General features: G+C 40.2%; 1 long non-coding RNA gene across 1 annotated transcript in view; it reads left to right on the top strand.

Annotated features, from left to right (window-relative positions):
- Positions 1-1,334: 1,334 nt before the first annotated feature.
- LOC131839369 (uncharacterized) overlaps positions 1,335-17,767 on the top strand; it is a 45,729-nt gene continuing 29,296 nt past the window's right edge. Inside the window, exon 1 of the long non-coding RNA XR_009356934.1 lies at positions 1,335-1,584. This is a non-coding gene — a long non-coding RNA (uncharacterized LOC131839369). The remainder of the gene's footprint in view (positions 1,585-17,767) is intronic.

Below are 17,767 nucleotides of genomic sequence, written 5' to 3'. Positions count from 1 at the left end.
ATATACAGGAGCTAAAGAGAGCAAACCTTGAAACCTGGTAGCGTCACAAGATGGAAGGAAATGGTCCTTGAATGACTGTATGGAGCTGTCTGCCAAGTAGGAACATGGACATTTGTAAGTGTAAGAAGTAAATTTATTTTGTTAGGCCATTATATTTGGAATTTGTTACTACAGCTAGTATTACTTACCTTAAATGGTTATACAGTTTGCAAGTCTGAAAGCTTATTTTATGGAGGGGCACAACTGGAAGACACTGGACTAGGGGAATAACAGGCACGAAGTGTAGAGGACTATCAAAAAGAAGGGATTTAAGTGACTGTTCATACAACACATGCTATATGCTGAGGTGTTCCTCTGTCTTCCCCATTTTGACTGAAGAATGCTGTCAAGATCTTTCCCCTCCAGGTCAGAGATAAGTATAGTATTCTCTGGGGTCTCTAACCTCCAGGCAAGAAAAAAGACTAAAAGATACTGACCAAGGGGTTTCCTAACACACAGTCTGGTAAAGTCGTTGCTGACAAGCTCTGCTGCTCAGCTGAGGGCTTCCCATCAGTTCTTTGGCTTCTCACTGTCATTTCTAACAAGCAATCAGGATTACCAGACATGAGGAGAAGCACTAACGTGAAATACAGACACCAAATAAATAAACAGAGGAAATACAACACAGAGGGAACATGGACGTGAGGAAATGTCAGAACATCTTTCATTAATGTTCCTAAGAGAGATAAGATAGTCTATGAATAAAATGAGAAAAAAGATGCTCTAAAAGAAAGAAAGAGAAGAAAAGTTTTTGATAATTAAAAACATAAGAACAGAAATAAAAATCTTTATAGAAGAATTGGAAGATAAATTTGAAGAAATACCACAAAAAAGTTGAACAAAAGGACAAAGAAATAAAAATAGAAATGAAATTGTGACAATATTAGAGGACTGGTCCAAAAGAAATTCCAGAAAAAGAGATCAGAGAAAGCCAAAGAGAAGGCTGGAAACAATCCATGAAATGATTTAAGAAAATTTCCCAACACTAATGGACATGAATTGACAAATCAAAAGAGCTGCCACCTGGTGCATGGGGCTACATGGGGGGAAATGATTTGCATAAAGACTTATCATGAAATTTCTGAATATTGGAGACAAAAGAAAATTCTGTGAGTTTGCCCACATGATGGGCAACCCACCAGATCTGAGCAGAGACAGCCCCTCTTAGTGCTATCGATAACAAGTTCTGAGTAACCTGAGCTTAGAATGCTGTGGAGAGTCTGAACTAGACCTGATCTCTCTTGAGCATATGCTGAGGAAGTTCTTGCTCTCTGTTTCATGACTTCCTGCTTAGATAAGCTGAGAACACTCATTTATGTAAGGAATGTTCTGCTTTGATCTGACCTTGAGAGCTGGACTTAGCCCATGTAAATTCAGAGCAGCCGACTCACACTGACTATGTTCCTTCCGTCCGTCTGGTTCTTGACCCACATTACCACCTTGTGAGACAAATTCCAGTGTTCCTGATGCGAGCTCTATGTTTTGAGGACTTGCTTGGGACCTTACCCAGTGACTTCCCCAGAAGGGGCTTTTATGAAACCTCAGGTAAGCTGAAGCCAGTTTATGACCTAGAGACTCAGCTAGGTTTTCTCATATGGGTCTCTATCTAGCAGGGACACATGTAACTTCATGCTGCTATCTCATTTTCCAAAATGAAACCTGTTATTTGGATCTTCATCCACAAGTGGAGATCCACAAGTAAAAGCTGGGGAATGATTAACACAGAAGGTGGAATGGTGGTTACTTCTGGATGGGGTTGTGGGGATAAAGGGAGAGGCATGTGACTGGAAGGCACACAGTCGGTGCCTAAGGGACCAGTAATGTTCTTGTTATTAACTGAATAGTAGTACAAGAGTACTTTAAACTGTTCTGTATGTATGATCCATTTCATAATTTTGAAGAATGAACAGCCGAGCCAAGAAATTGTCCTGGGTCCTTCTAGCAATGATAAGCTCTGATTTTGTCAGGCTGTGATTGGAATTGGATGCGAAGAATGAATCTTATGGGACAATTCATTGCAGTTTATGAGATCACTCTGGTAGGGAGAGCACTGATTTGGTATGAATGTTTGTGGGTCCTGGAGACAAGGGTGATGAACTGCTGACGGACAGTAGGGGTCAGAGAAAACTCTGTGAGGTAGGTTGACCAGGAAATGCTTTCATCCTTGCATTACCTCTCACCATCTGGTTTATTCTCAACAGTGTCCAGAAAGATTCTTTAGTAACTTAAGTCAGATGGTTTCACTTCTCTGCGCAAAATTCTCCATAGAGTTCCCATGTCTTATAGGGTAGAATCTGGAAGGATAATGTATTATCTGGCCCGGTACCACCTCTGTGACCTCTTCCCAACTATCTATGTCCACCATCCGCCATTTACAATGCTTCAACTCCTCTAATATGCCACTCTGTCTCCAAGGGACCAGGTACAACTCTACCCCAGGGCCTTTGTACTTGCCAGCCTCCTCTGCTTTAGGATTGCTACCTACTCATATTCCTAGGGCTTGCATCCTCATTTCTTTTGGGTTCCTGCTGAAATGCCACTTTGTGAGGCCTTTCCTGATGATTCTGTGTGAAATTTCACCTCCTACTTCCATCTTTAACATTCCTTTCCGTTTGTATTTTTCTCATTTCATATACTTATTTGTTCTTTTGTTACTGCTTTTTCTCTCCTATCATCCCCTCCTGACTAGAATATAGCCTCCATAGGGGCAGAATTTTTATCTGATTTATTCGCTGGAATAGTCCTTATATGCAGAGAGTGTCAAAGCTACACTTAAGTTTTCCTCTAGGTCTGCCTGGTCCTGGGATTTCATTTTTCAGATCTGTGGTGATTCCTTTCATAAGGAGTAATTGATGGTATGGCTAAACAGTGGATGTTGATAAAATATATTCACCCTGAGGAGCATGAAGAGTGCCAGTCAGATGCCAAAGCTTATTACTACCATTAGCAAATCACAAGGAATTCTGATAGGCCTGGGAGTAGCCCAAGCTTCCAGACTCTTCCAGCACCTTCTAGATTGCCTGAGCTACCCCACTGGCATGCTCTGAGCCCTCATAATTTAGCCAATTACTTGATATGAACTCTCTTGCCTTATAATGCTTTCATCAAATTACAACTTACAACAGATCAGGACAGGCCTAAGTAAAAACAGAGAATTGCTCTTTTGGTGGAAAATTTTCAAGAGGACAGCAGAGCAAACCAAAGACTACTCAGGGCTTAATGGGAATTATTCCTCCTGTTTGATTTGGAAGGCTTTGTTGATTCCAAATAAGAAAAATTCAGACTCCCTCATGCCCAGAAACTGAATTTACTTGAATGCCCCATTAGGGATGGAGAAACTGGGATGAGTTTTTAGAAGGAAAAGTGGAAAAAACAAAAACAAAAACAAAAACAATAGTGAGAACTTCCTAAGTAGACAAAGGGAAAATTTGTGACCTGCAAAACTCTTTAAAGGACCAATGGATTTGTTATATATAAGCAGAGACTTTAGTTATGAAGGGGGGGGGGATATACCTATAAAATTTCCCCCACCTTAAAGTTAGTCACTCTGAGTGATGATTTATAACTTTAGAAATAAAAGGTCTGGTGGTACCTGGGTGGCTCAGTCAGTTCAGTGTCCAACTTTTGATTTTGGCTCAGGTTATAATCTCAGGGTTGTGAGTTTGAGCCCCACATTGGGTTCTGTTTTGGGTGTGGAGCCTGCTTAAGATTCTCTCTCTTTCTGCCCTTCCCCTCTTCCCCCCCAAATAGAAAATAAGTAAAATGCCTAGACAGACACATTCTGGTTTCTTGGCAATAAAGCAAGACTGAACCATTTTTGGTAAAGGAAACAATTTGGCTCTTATCAATGTCCTTACATTTGTGTAATGTTTTATCTTTTACAGAGGATGCATACTCCATCAGTTTACCTTCTCAATAGTTCTGGAAAAGGGACAGGACAAGTAATACAGTCCCCATTTTGCTATCGAAGAAACAAGGGCTCAAAGAAACAGTTTCTTCCAACATCCTTTGTGCAGTGCTGCCCAACTTTCTGTGATATTCTGGAATATTCTGTAGTTACATTGTTTCATATGGTAATTAGCCACAGGGGTATTGAGTAACTGAGATGTGGTTAGTATGATGGAGGAACTGAATTTTTAATTTTTTGAACATTTTAACTAACATTTAAACAGCCATTTGTGGCTGGTATCTACCATATTAGACAGTTAGCAAGTAGACACAGCAGAGACTCTAATCAAGAATGGGTGATTCCATGCCCATTGTTTCCTAGTCCGAGCAAGTTGTAATTAATTATGCAACAGTAAGTGTAATTTGCTACGAATGTCATAGCTTTAGGAAAGAGTAAAGTGGAATTGGTCCCAGAGACCCTTTGTCCAGCATACCTGGGTTCAATCCCTTGGGCATTTTCATGCAGGCAAGTGCCTACAGCTTGGCTTTTCCAGTAAAGCACAGGATGAAATCTGGTTGCCATTATGCCTGCTATATGATCTTTTTGTGGCTTCCATCTCTTTAGAACAAGAAAAAAGGCCTGAGTCTCCCAACATATGCTAGAATGATAAGCACCTATTTAATCTCTGTCACTGCAAAGAGAACAGAATATCTCCTTTGAAGTGAGGAAAGTAGTTTTGTGAATTTAGGTCAATTCCTTTGGGCTGAGGTGGGAGTGAGGGAGGTAGAGAGTTAGGCCAGGCCTCATGTTTCCCAGCAAACTCCCAGATCTGAGGATATGTTAGTATTCTGTGCTACAGAAGGAGGAAGGACAGAGCGGGGAGCACATTCGTACTTAGTGGGAGCAAGTTGTTCATTTGTTTCTACATCAGCCTTGTGGGTTTGAAACTATTATAAAGCAGAGTTTCTCAACCTCTGCACTGATACTTTGGGCCAAATACTTTTCTGCTGTGGGGGACTGTCCTGTGCATTGCAGGATGTTTCATTGCACCTCGACCTTTGTCCATCCCCCAGCTATGACAACCCAAAAAAAAAAATGTCTGCAGATATAGCCAAATAAAGTCTGGATGCATCCAGGTTGAGAATCACTGTAGTGTCGAACCATTGCATAAATCCAGCCAATATCACACAACCAGTATTTTGCTTGGAATATTTTTAAACCCAGGTTCTACCTCCCATACCCAAAGCTCATTATTTTTATGTCATACCATTTTTAACTCTTGGTGGAGTTTGGGAAAAGGCATTAAAATTAATTAAATTAAAATTTAAATTAATTAAAGTCAAATTTAAATTAAAACCAAAAGAGAATAAGAGCCTTTAAAATCCATCTCTTCCTTCCCTAATCCAATAATGATGCATTCCTAGTGTTTCAAATAGAGCCTGATACAGACAGTGCATTCAATAAGTATTTTCTAGACTGTATGCATGAATGAATGAAGCTCAAAGATACCATGTCTGCCATTTTCAGACATTGGGTGAGCGTCAGGTCAGCGTCAGGCATGTGTTCTAAAGGATCAGAATGTAGAAATCGAAAGATTTAAAAGAATTTGAGCTGGGGAAGTTTCATGGGATGAATCCAAATTAAGAGCCTTTGGAAGATATTCTCAAATCAGGATCCCAGAGATGAGGCACCAACACAAAACTTAAGCAGTAGGTATCTTAGTGGCTAAGAGCATGAATGTGAAATCAGACAGCTCTGGCTTGGATTCTGACTTTTTTGATTGTTTAGCGTGTGACCATCATTCTTTTTCTAACCATAAAGAAAAGAAAGATCTACAGATAGAGGATCAGAAGAGAACAGGGTGGAGCTTGAGCAAGTCAAGAAGGTAAGAGGTGGGGGCGCCCGGGTGGCTCAGTGGTTTAAGCCTCTGCCTTCAGCTCAGGTCATGATCTCAGGGTCCTGGGATTGAGCCCCACATTGGGCTCTCTGCTCAGCGGGGAGCCTGCTTCCCCCTCTCTCTCTGCCTGCCTCTCTGCCTACTTGTGATCTTTCTCTGTCTATCAAATAAATAAATAAAAATCTTTAAAAAAAAAAAAAAAAAGAAGGTAAGAGGTGGTCCGGGATGGCTGCTTTTATGGGACTGCCGGGGTCAACGTGCTAGGCTGCTGAAAGATGAACAGTCTCAAGAAGTAACCTTCATCTGGTTGTTTCAGGACAGTTTCCCCAGAAGCAGATGAGAGACAGCAGTTTGTGCACAAGTAACTTATTAAGGATATACTCCCAGGAGAAACTAGAAAAGGAGCAAGGAAAGCAGGTTGGAGAAGAGGAAGTTGATCAAGGGTACAATTTCAGGCACAGCTCCAGGCTAGCCTGCTCCTGCGGGGGACTCTGGAGTGTAAATTACATCTTGAGAGTTCCTCCTGCCTCGAGGCCAGGGAGCTTTGCTTTTCTTCTTCAACCAGTGACCATTGGCTCTAGGATGCCTTGAGAGCTTTTGGCTCTCTGCACATTCAGGCAATTTGGCTCACTGGCTCAGGAGTGTTTCCCTAAAGTACGCAATAGCCAAACCATGGAAGGAGCCAAGAGGCCCTTCAGCAGATGAATGGATAAAGAAGATGTCTGTATGTAAAATGGACAATTACTCAACCATCAGAAAGGATGAATACCCACCATATTCATCAACATGGATGAAAGTGAAGGGGATTATGCTAAGGGAAATAAGTCAGGCAGAGAAAGACAATTATCACATGATTTCACTTATATGTGGAACATATTCAGGAGAAGGAAGGGGAAAATGAAGGGTGAGGGATAATCAGAGGAGGAGACGAACCATGAGAGACTATGGACTCTGGGAAACAAACAGAGTTTCAGGGGAAAGCGGGGGTGTGGGGGGGTGGGAGTGGATTAGCCTGGTGATGGGTATTAAGGAAGGCACGTATTGCAATGAGCACTTGGTGTTACATGTAAACAGTGAATCATGGGATACTACATCAAAAACTAATGTATGGTGACTAACATAACATAATAAAAAATAAAACCATCAGTAATTTAAAAATACAAAATAAAGTTGTAACTAAAAGTAATTAGAAATAAAGCATACAGAAGCTGAGGATAGATGTACAAAACCAGTATAAAACAGATACGAATGAATCTAGGCATAACATTGAAGTGTCCACTCCAGGTGTTGAGGATTAAGTTGAGTTGCTCTTTGGTCAAATGATGAGTAGCCTTATAAATGATTGAGAAGCTGTTGAGAACAAGAGAACTGGATAAATCAGGGTTGATTGGGAAGGCAGGATTGAGGTACAAAGCTTTGGAGGGGGCCAGCCATAGGTATTTTTGATCTGCTCCAGCTTCAGGCCATCATAGCATGCACTCTGGGGCTCTTGGCTCTTTCTTATGGATTCAAGAAAACTGCCTGTCTGGGCCCAGGGCATGGGCATGCCAGACTGACTGCACAGAGATGGAGGGTTAATTTGATATAACCACTTCCATTGGTCCAGTGAAATTGATGAGAATAACAATAATAACTGAAATTTATTGGAGCACTTCTTATATACCAGGCAATGGGCTAAGGGCTCAGTTGGCATCAACTCTATCCTTCATCACGAATCTGCAAGGCGGTTACTATTACCATCACCATAATTTCTAGATTAAAAATGGAGGCTCAGAGAGGTTGTTTTTGCAGGTTACGTAGCTCTTGAATGATGGAGTCAAAAGGCAAATTCAACTCTGAATCCAAAGCTCCTTTTTTTTAACTTCCAAGGGGCAAACACCCCCCATCATCGCTAAGCATTTATTGAGACTCTTAATACTTTCCTGGTTCTTGGTGGGTTTGTGATCCTGGGGAGGGAACGGATAAGTAAGTTCTGATTACATGAAAGCCAATAAGAAGGGTACAGACACATATCATCAGATCAGTATAATTGTTTTGGATACCTAGAAGCTTTTAGGTTGTGTCTTATCAGCAACCTGCAGCAGCAAAGCCAAGTGCTTCAACAGTGATGTTATGGTGAACAGAGAGATGGAGTGGGTTGGAAGCAGAGGAGGGGTGGGGAAGGCAACCTGGGCTGGCAGGGAATTTGATGACAAATTCCTCTACTTGTGCTGATCTTTTGGGAGACAAAGAACATCTGGCCTGGGATAAAAGGAACCTTGGAGGTGCTACATGGGAAGGGCAGCCTCCCATGGTCCCTGCCTGCCTCTACCCCTTGCCTTGGCAGGCAGGGCAAGGACAATCCCCCATCCTTGGCCTTAGTTGGTGTTGGGTACAGGCTAAACAGAGAGTGCCTGGATTCATTTAGAAATGGCTGGGGTGTCCTGAGGAGATCAGTTAGTTTGGAATCTGGTGACTTGGGGCTGACACGACACCAGCTGACCATTCTTGGGAAAGTCACTTAATGTTTCTGATTCTCAGTTTTCACATCTTTAATAATAGAGTAGCTAACATTTATGCAGTACTTACTAAGTCCCAAACATTGCTCTGAAAGCTTTGCCTACTATATTTAACTCAATCTTTAAAACAACCCTATGAAACAGTTATTATTATCATCATTTTATAGATGAAGAAATTGAGCGCCAAGGAGATTAAATGAAGACCACTTGTCCGGGACTGCCTGGCACTGTCCCTACTTACACATGTTATCCCAGCTTCTCACTGGGCTTAACTTTCTATCAACTTTCATGCTTAAAAGTTTGGATATTAAATTATATGATCACTTAAATCACATGAACTTGCCAAAATCATAGCCCTGGTAAGTGGTAGAGCAGATGTCTACACCTGGAGAGTCAGATTCCAGGGCCCACACTCTTAATCACCAAATGAATACTAGCCACATATGTTTCAAAGGGTTATTGTTTTCCTCCCTCTCTCCCTTCCTTCACTCCGTCTTTCTCGTTCTCTGCCTGTCTTTTTCCTTCCACATTTATTGGGCACCTACCACAGTGCCCCACATTAAGGGTGTAGGATGGTTTATGATCTCAGTGAGTTTAGAATCTGTGGGAAGGCATGAAATCAGAAATCAGAAATCAGAAATCAGTGATCAGTCCTTGCAACTCACAGTGAAAAATGCAATATGACAGACACAATACTAGGTGCTGCAGGAACACAAGACAGGGGACCCTAACTGTGCATGAGAGGCTCCAAGCAAAGTTGAAGCATGAGGTGACTTTTAAGGTATGTCTTAAGGATGTGTGGAATTGTCTAGACACGTGCCAGGGCTGTTAAAGAAGGGGTGAGGTACAGAGCAATGCGAGCAGAAGAAACTGTTTGCTCCTACACAGACATGGTATACCAGTCAGGAATGAGTTCAGCCACAAATAATAGAACATCCAGCTAAAAGTGGTTTCAGGCTCAGGCACTGGTTTCCTTGCCTAACAAGAAGCGTCAAGGCAGCCAGTTCTTCACTGTTCAGTCTGCCATCTTTTTGCTCTGGGGTCCATCCTTAAATAGCCTGGGTCTTTCTCCTTGTGTTTGGCATCTAATGGTTCCAGGATGCCTTTGGAATGGGACAGACCTTACCCTCAAGCCTGGCCTAGACCCTTCTCTTTGGAATCTTGCATAAGTCACTTGACTTCCAGTTTTTTCATCAGCCAAATAGGCATGGTGTCATCTGGGCTTGTGGACAGATGACATGATGTGAGCTACTGTGTGTCAAGCACAAAGTAGAAAACAGAAGAGAAAATGGATTTGCTCCCCATTTCAATCCATTTTTGTTGTTGTTGTTGTTGTGCATGTATTTGAATTGTTTTGGGTGGAGGGTAGGGGCTAGGGTAAAAAAAGAGAGGAATCCACATTTTGGGCTACTTTTAGGAATTAAATTTATAATCACAGTAGCCAGATTCATAAGCAACCACCCATCCTTTATAGGTAAGTATAGCTTATATAATTAGCAGATGGCAGGCCAAGCCAGCCACAACTGCTGACCCATTGCAAAGCTTGCCATGTGGTCAGCAGCTCAGAAAGTAGGGCAGGCAGGAGGCACTGGAGAAAGCCAAGGAGCCTCTGGGTCTTTCATGGGCTTTTACCTTGTGTGGTTGACAAAGGCAGCTCAGCATTCTGAAGATTCATATCCAAGTTTGTTGGATTTTTGTCCAAAGCCAGAACTTTAGATCAGCCACAGTTATATTGGAGAGATTAAGTGTTCCATTAGAGGAGGGTGACCATTAATTAAGCCCCAGGGGCTGTCAGAATGAATTATGGCCTTGTAAGGAGAGTGGATGCATCCTGCTATCAGGGGAGATGGAATCAGTTTTCGAGGAGCTTTCTGTAGCTTCCTTGGACATGTCCTATTTTCCCTGACTTAGAAGGGATTTACTTTTTCTTAAAATGTTTTTGTTTGCAAAGTCTATAAAAAGCAAGATGACTTTATTATTGGTTCAGTTATGATGGTGATCTATGAGCCAATGAGTTCATTCCTTGGCATTTTGAAAAATCAAATACCAAAGAACTGGAAATGTGTTAAATGATTTTCCTCTGCCAGGGGGTGACTTTTACATAATATTTGATTTTCAATGGGAAACTAGAAAGAGTTCATTTAAAACAAAGACAAACCTGTGGCCCAGTGTAAATATGGGGACTATATCAGTCTCTGTAGCTGGCAGTGCTGGTATCACCAGGACATATAGCAATATTGTTTTCATTTAAAAAAAAATCCATTCAGTCTTGAAGACACTCAAGAGGAGTCTGAAATTCTTCAGGATGAACTAGCTTCTCGTAGGGCATATCCTATCAAAGGTTGGCAAATCTTTTCTGTAGGGGGCCAGTCAGTATTTGAAGTGTGCAGGTCTCAGGATCTTAATTATAACTCCTCAGCTCTGCTGTAGTGGCACAAAAGCAGCCATAGATAATGATAAATGAATGAATTTGGCTGTGTTCCAGTAAAACTTTATTTACAACAACAGGTAGTAGGCTGATTTGGCCTATGTCATTGTTTGCCAGCTCTTGCTATAGAAGGTATTTTGGAAGGGCAAGTAGAAACTAAATACATTTATTTAGCCACCAACATATTTATTGGGTTAGAAATCATGACTCTGATAACATTGAAGTTCTCATAAAAATATACTTTAAAAAATTACTTTTTAAAAATTTTATTAACATATATTATTTACCCCAGGGGTACAGGTCTGTGAATCATCAGGCTTACATATTTCATAGCACTCACCATAGCACATACCCTCCCCAATGTAAAAATTACTTTTTTAAGAATAAAAGAAATGCTTTTATTATTAATAAATAGGAGAACACAAAAAATAGAAATGCAAGAATATGTATATACATATAATACGTTGTGATAGACAAGCTAGGTTGGCTAATCTGACACCCGTTTGCCCCCTTCTTCCTTGCCACCTCTATTATAGTAGTTGGAGAGCCAACAATTCACTGTCCTGGCTTTTCTACTTCTAGGGATAGCCATATAGCTCACAAATGTCTAGGGTCATTCCACACTCTCTAAAACAACCCCTTTCAAAAGAAATGATGATAATGCTCATTTGGAATCTGTAATTGTGGCTTTGCTGAACTGCATTTAAAGCATAATATCTAAGAACAAAGACCAGTCACAGATGCTGACTGCAATCCAAAAAAGGGTCAAGGGTCAGGGAGGCCTCTGGAGGTTAACTTTTGGTTGCATGTATGATTTTGTTGGCAGTTTAAAGTTTGAGTCATCATAAATATTTGTGTATGTAAAAAAAAAAAAAAAGATCCCATCTAAAGCAAATGTTCAACTGAAAATATGAAATTCCAAATCACATGTCCATTATATATGACCTAATTTGAGAACTAAATTATTTTCTAGTTTTATTTTACTCTGGAGAAGTTCATTTTGAAATCTTGGATGAGCTTACCTTTTTCAGTATTAGGCTGATGGAAATATTCATGTATTCTTGAGTTTTTAAGATAGAGGTTGGCAAACTATAATCCATGGGCCAACTTTGGTCCACCATCTTTTTTTTTTTTAAATAAATTTTTATTGGAATACAATTGTTATTTACTCATGTGATATGACAGCAGAGTGGAATAGTTAAGACAGAGACCACATAGCTTGAAAAAACTAAAATACTTACTCTCTAGACCTTTACAGGAAAAGTTTACTGAATCTTGGTTTAAAAGTTCTGGAATTAAAACTTGCAAACACACATAAGGTGGCTGAGTGGAATGACATTGTTCGTAAGTACTCACTGAATATTTGTGGAAAAAATTATGGAGAGAAAAGAAATATGAAAAACCTAGGTTTTTACTGTGACCTTGATACCTTTTGGGCAAGAGCTGCCTGTATTAGGGATGATACTCTACAACTTACTGAAAACCTACTTTGACCATCTTAAGTGTGTTATATCCATGATCTAGTTTAGGTCCCACCACAACCTGGAAGCTTGTATTATCATTACATAGGTTTGGTGATGGCCAATTTTCTTGTGTTCAGAGCCTTGTTCATTTCATCTTAGGACTCCAGGTCTATTCTGGATGATTGAGCTTGCTAACCATCTGATTACCCAATTAATAATACAGTTTTAAAAACATCTTTTATAGCAATTGTTTTTTAGTTATACAAAAGTTGCAGAAGTATTACAGAGGTCCAGTATACTCTTCCTTCAACTTTTCCTAAAATAAACACATTACTTCCATAGTGCAAAGCTCAAAACCAAGAAATCCGCATTGAAACAAAACTGTTAACTTAAAATACAGATCTAATAGAAACTTGACCAAGTTTCCCAGAATTCTCTTAGAATTACATCCAGGATCCCATACTACATTTAGTTTTTATGTCTCCTTAATCTCCTCTAGCCTATGACAGATTCTCAGATTTTCCTTGTCTTTTTTGACCTTGGCATTTATGAAAAGTACTTCCAGATATTTTTTTTAAGACTCTCTCTCAATTTGATTGCCTGATGTTTCACATAATTAGATTGAAGCGATTCATTTTGGTGAGAATAGCAAAGAAATAATGTGCCTTTCTCCAGGGTTTTGTGATGTTTCTATGTCTTATGACTGGTGATGCTAACCATCACTTGGTTAAGGTGGTGCCCACTAGTCTCCTCCACTTAAAGCTAAGTGAACACCTCGATACAATGAGATGTTCTACCTGTTTGAACTCTTCTAAATAACTGCCTACATCAAATCCGATTCTATCTTTGGTCTTGAACAGGACACTTTTCTTTTGCATTTATTCTTTTTTTTTTCTTTTTAAAATTAAAAAAAAATTTTTTTTATTTCTTTTCAGCATAACAGTATTCATTGTTTTTGCACCACACCCAGTGCTCCATGCAATCCCTGCCCTCCCTAATACCCACCTTCTGGTTCCCCCAACCTCCCATCCTCCACCCCTTCAAAACCCTCAGATTGTTTTTCAGAGTCCATAGTCTCTCATGGTTCACCTCCCCTTCCAATTTCCCTCAACTCCCTTCTCCTCTCCATCTCCCCTTGTCCTCCATGCTATTTGTTATGCTCCACAAATAAGTGAAACCATATGATAAATTTTTTAAAGATTTTATTTATTTATTTGACAGAGAGAGATCACAAGTAGACAGAGAGGCAGGCAGAGAGAGAGGGAAGCAGGCTCCCCACTGAGCAGAGAGCTCTATGTGGGACTTGATCCCAGGACCCTGAGATCACGACCCGAGCCGAAGGCAGCGGCTTAACCCACTGAGCCACCCAGGTGCCCCGTGAAACCATATGATAATTGACTCTCTCTGCTTGACTTATTTCACTCAGCATAATCTCTTCCAGTCCAGTCCATGTTGCTACAAAAGTTGGGTATTCATCCTTTTGATGGAGGCATAATACTCCATAGTGTATATGGAGCACATCTTCCTTATCCATTCGTCCGTTGAAGGGCATCTTGGTTCTTTCCACAGTTTGGCGACCATGGCCATTGCTGCTATAAACATTGGGGTACAGATGGCCCTTCTTTGCATTTATTCTTGATTCTAAGTCTCCAGGTTACGTTTGCCCACAAAACCCCTTATAAACCATTACGTGTTTTCTTTAAATTTGACTCTAGAAAGGAAGGTATGACTACATTTTATCTATCTATTTTTGCCATCCCATGCTTCCTCTTACCTTATGATCCAAGAGAAAAAGAAGAAAAAATTTCCTTTGTAACACACTGTTATCTGCACATATCCTTTCTTCCTGTTACAGTGGCAGAAGTGTTTTTAATCAATGTGAGGTCAATTCCTCACTGTGTGTTGAATCCCAGCCCTTCTCCTCTCATCAGGTGTAAGTAATGATGATGGATCCTTGGGATGGAAATGGTGCCGTGAATCCGTATTTAGCTGTAGAAGACTACTGACATGGGAAACTGTTAACAATGTACTTCATTCCTTGGTGGGCATCCATATTTACCTCTGGTATCCTTTCCCTTCTGTCTGAAAAAGGACTTCCTTTAACATTTGTTGGAGTATAGCTCTGTTGGTGATGAATTCTTTCATCTTTTTAAATATCTTCATAAGTTTTTATTTTGCCTTAAAATTTTTTTTTTATTGAGATATTATTCACATACCACACACTTCACTCATGTAGGGCATGTTATTCATTGGTGGTAAGTGTAGTCACAGAGTGATGCAGCGCCCATCACTACAACTTAATTTAGAACATATTTTCATCATTCCTCAAATAGCCTGTACCCGTTTGCCATCACTCTCAATTCCACCCTCCCCTTGAACCTTTCAGCCCCTGGCAACCACTCTTCTACTTTTTGTCTCTATAGATTTGCCTTTTATGTACATTTCATAGAAGTGTATCATAGAATACATGAAAGAAGGATTTACTCCTGCTACGTCTCGTGTTTGTCTCCATCCCCTTCTCAGAAGATGAAAATAGATTTACCAAAGACTATTGACTTAAATGCATCAGCAGTAGTTACTTCTAGGTCATAGCTCAAAACATAGCTCAAAACAAACATGAATACAATAGAATATTATTGGGCAATAAAGAGGGATCGAGTACAGAGTGGGTGAACCTTGAATACATGCTAAGTTTAAGAAACCTACTGTATTTCTCAGTGAATTACTGAGCATCTCAAACTTAGCATGTATTCAAGGTTCACCCACTCTGTACTTGATCCCTCTTTATTGCTCAATAATATTCTATTGTATTCATTTTTGTTTTTTAAAGATTTTTGTGGTGGGGAAATGATTCTAGGTTGATACTTGTTTCCCCCCAACCTTTTAAAGTTTTAGGTATGTTGCTCTACTTTTTTCTCACTTCTCACTTCTCACTTTATTGTTTCCAAAGATAAATCTATAAATCCAATAAATCTTTTCTTTGTTCCTCAATATATAAATACCTTTTACCCTGGCCACTCTTCATATTTTATCCCTGCTCATTTTTCATATTCATATTTTTTCATAATTTATCATATTGATATTTTCTATATTTCACTGGTTTTGAGCAATTTTATTATGATGTGTCTTGATCTGTTCTTTTTTATATTATTTTTAATGGAACTTCTTAGATCTGTCGACTTATACTTTTCATCAAATTCAGAGCATTTGGGCTATTTTTAAAATATATATGTAATTTTGCCCTAACTTCCCTTCACTCTACCTCCTTCAGGTCTTCAGTTTTATGTATATTAGAACACTTCAACTTATTTGCTAACTCCAGGATCAATGTCAGTTCTAAGTTTGCATCAGTTGGTTGATCATTCTCATTATGCACCAGACTTTTCTGCCTGTTCATGCCTGCTAATCTTTGATTGAATGCCAGACATTGTTACTTTTACCTTCTTGATTGCTGGATAGTTTTCTGCTCTTATGAATATTCTTGAGCTTTTTTCTGGGACACAATTAAGTTACTTGAAAATAGTCTTGCCCTTTCAGATGTTCCTTTTAAGCTTATTTGGTGGGACCAGAGTAACATTTAGTCTAGGGCTAACTATGCTATTTCTTCTTCCTGAAGCAAGACCCTTCTAAACACTCCACCCAATTCCCTGTGACTTATGAGATTTTCCAGTTGGACTCCTGGGAATAGACACTCCTCCCTGCTTTGTGAGAATGCATTATGCTGTTCTTTCTAATTCTTTTGAGTGGTTCTTTTCCTGGCCTCATGTAGTTTTCTGCATAGCTATCTTGATCAGGTATCTGCTGAATACTTAAGGAGAACCCTCTGCAGATCTCTGGAGTTCTCTTTCCTCTCCAGGATTCTGCCTTATCCTGGTCCCCTTGGCCTCCATAGATTCTTAGCTCTGTGTCTTCAACTCAGAAAATTCACTGGGCACTGCCTGTATTTCCCCCTCCTTGCCCCAAGGTCTGGAAGTTCTTTTAAGACAATAAGCTAAGAAAACTATTGGCCCACCTTGTTTGTTTTCTATCTAATCTTCATTGTTTAATGCCCATTGTCTTGAAAAGCATTGTTTGATATATTTTGTCTGGTGATATTGGTTGTTTCTGAGGGTGGGGGTGGGGGTGGGCAAGGGTGAATCAGTTCCTGTTACTCCATCTTAACTGGAACTAAAAGTCCTCCATCATGGAGTTGTAAATCCAGAAAAAAGATCATTTAGGACAGCTCTTTTTATGGATGCACACAAGGCTGAACAGATTCCTGTGGTCTAGATTAGAAAGAACACTGAACTTGGTGGATGCTATGTTATAGTCTTAGTTCTATTATTAACTCATTATATGCTCTTGGGTAATTTGCTCAAGAAAGAAAGGGTTTACTCCTGCTACTTCTTGTGTTTGTCTGCCATCCCCTTCTCAGAAGATGAAAATAGATTTACCAAAGACTATTGACTTTAATGCATCAGCAGTTAGTTCCTTCTAGATCATAGCTCAAAACTGATTAGACATATGAAGCTGACTCTACTGAGCTACTTCACTGAGAAACCAAAAGTTGACATGGGGTGTCTGGATGGTCCAGTGGGTTGTGTCTGACTCTTGATTTCAGCTCTGGTCATAATCGTAGGTCCATGATATCAAGCCCCACATGGGGCTCTGTCCTCGGTATGAAGCCTGCTGAAGATCTTCTCTTTCTCTTTCCCTTTGCCCCTCCGTACCCCGACTTGTGCATGTTCTCTCTCTAAAGAAGGGAAGAAAGAGGAAAAGGAAAAAAAGAAAGGAAAGTTAACAGACTGAAGGAAATAAGCAAATCATCATTCAGTATGACCACTGAGTGTAGAGCTGATAGCCCTCTAGACCTCATTTGATAGCTTAATAGAGCAGTGAAGTACACAATATTTATTAAAAATGTCTACCCAAATGGTTAGTAATCTAAGCTCTCTGAAAATATACTTAAATTGAAACTCACAGATATCAGAAAAGTCAGTTAATAGAACATTGCTGTATGTGTAGGTAGAGCCATGATGGTCAATAGCAATCTTTCAGGGGCGCCTGGGTGGCTTAGTGGGCTAAAGCCTCTGCCTTTGGCTCGGGTCATGATCCCAGGGTCCTGGGATTGAGCCCCACATCAGGTTCTCTGCTTGGCAGGGAGCCTGCTTCTTCCTCTTTCTCTGCCTGCTTCTCTGCCTACTTGTGATCTCTCTCTCTGTCAAATAAATAAATTAAATCTTTTAAAAAACAAATGGCAGTACTTCAGAGGTGCCCCATAAATAACCCCCACATACACCTCTGCTTAGTTACTCCCAAACACGTCACCCTGTTTGTTTTATTCAGAGTATTTGTCACAATCTGAAGTTAACTTGTTTACCTCTTTCTTCTTGCGGTCTATCCCCTGCCCTTACCCCTACCACTTGGGAGTGAGCTCAGGGAGGGCCAGAGCCTCCTTCACTGCTGGATTTAGTACTTTACACAGGACCTGTAATAAGTAGGGCCTCACTGAGGATTCATTGAATTGTTGGCTAGAAGAACAAAGCTCCAGTAGGAATTCAGTACAGCTAGGAT

The sequence above is a fragment of the Mustela lutreola genome, chromosome 8 (genome assembly GCF_030435805.1).
Source record: "Mustela lutreola isolate mMusLut2 chromosome 8, mMusLut2.pri, whole genome shotgun sequence".
Lineage (NCBI taxonomy): Eukaryota > Metazoa > Chordata > Mammalia > Carnivora > Mustelidae > Mustela > Mustela lutreola.
Note: the sequence above shows the minus strand (reverse complement) of the source record. Positions and strands in the feature narration are given on the sequence as shown.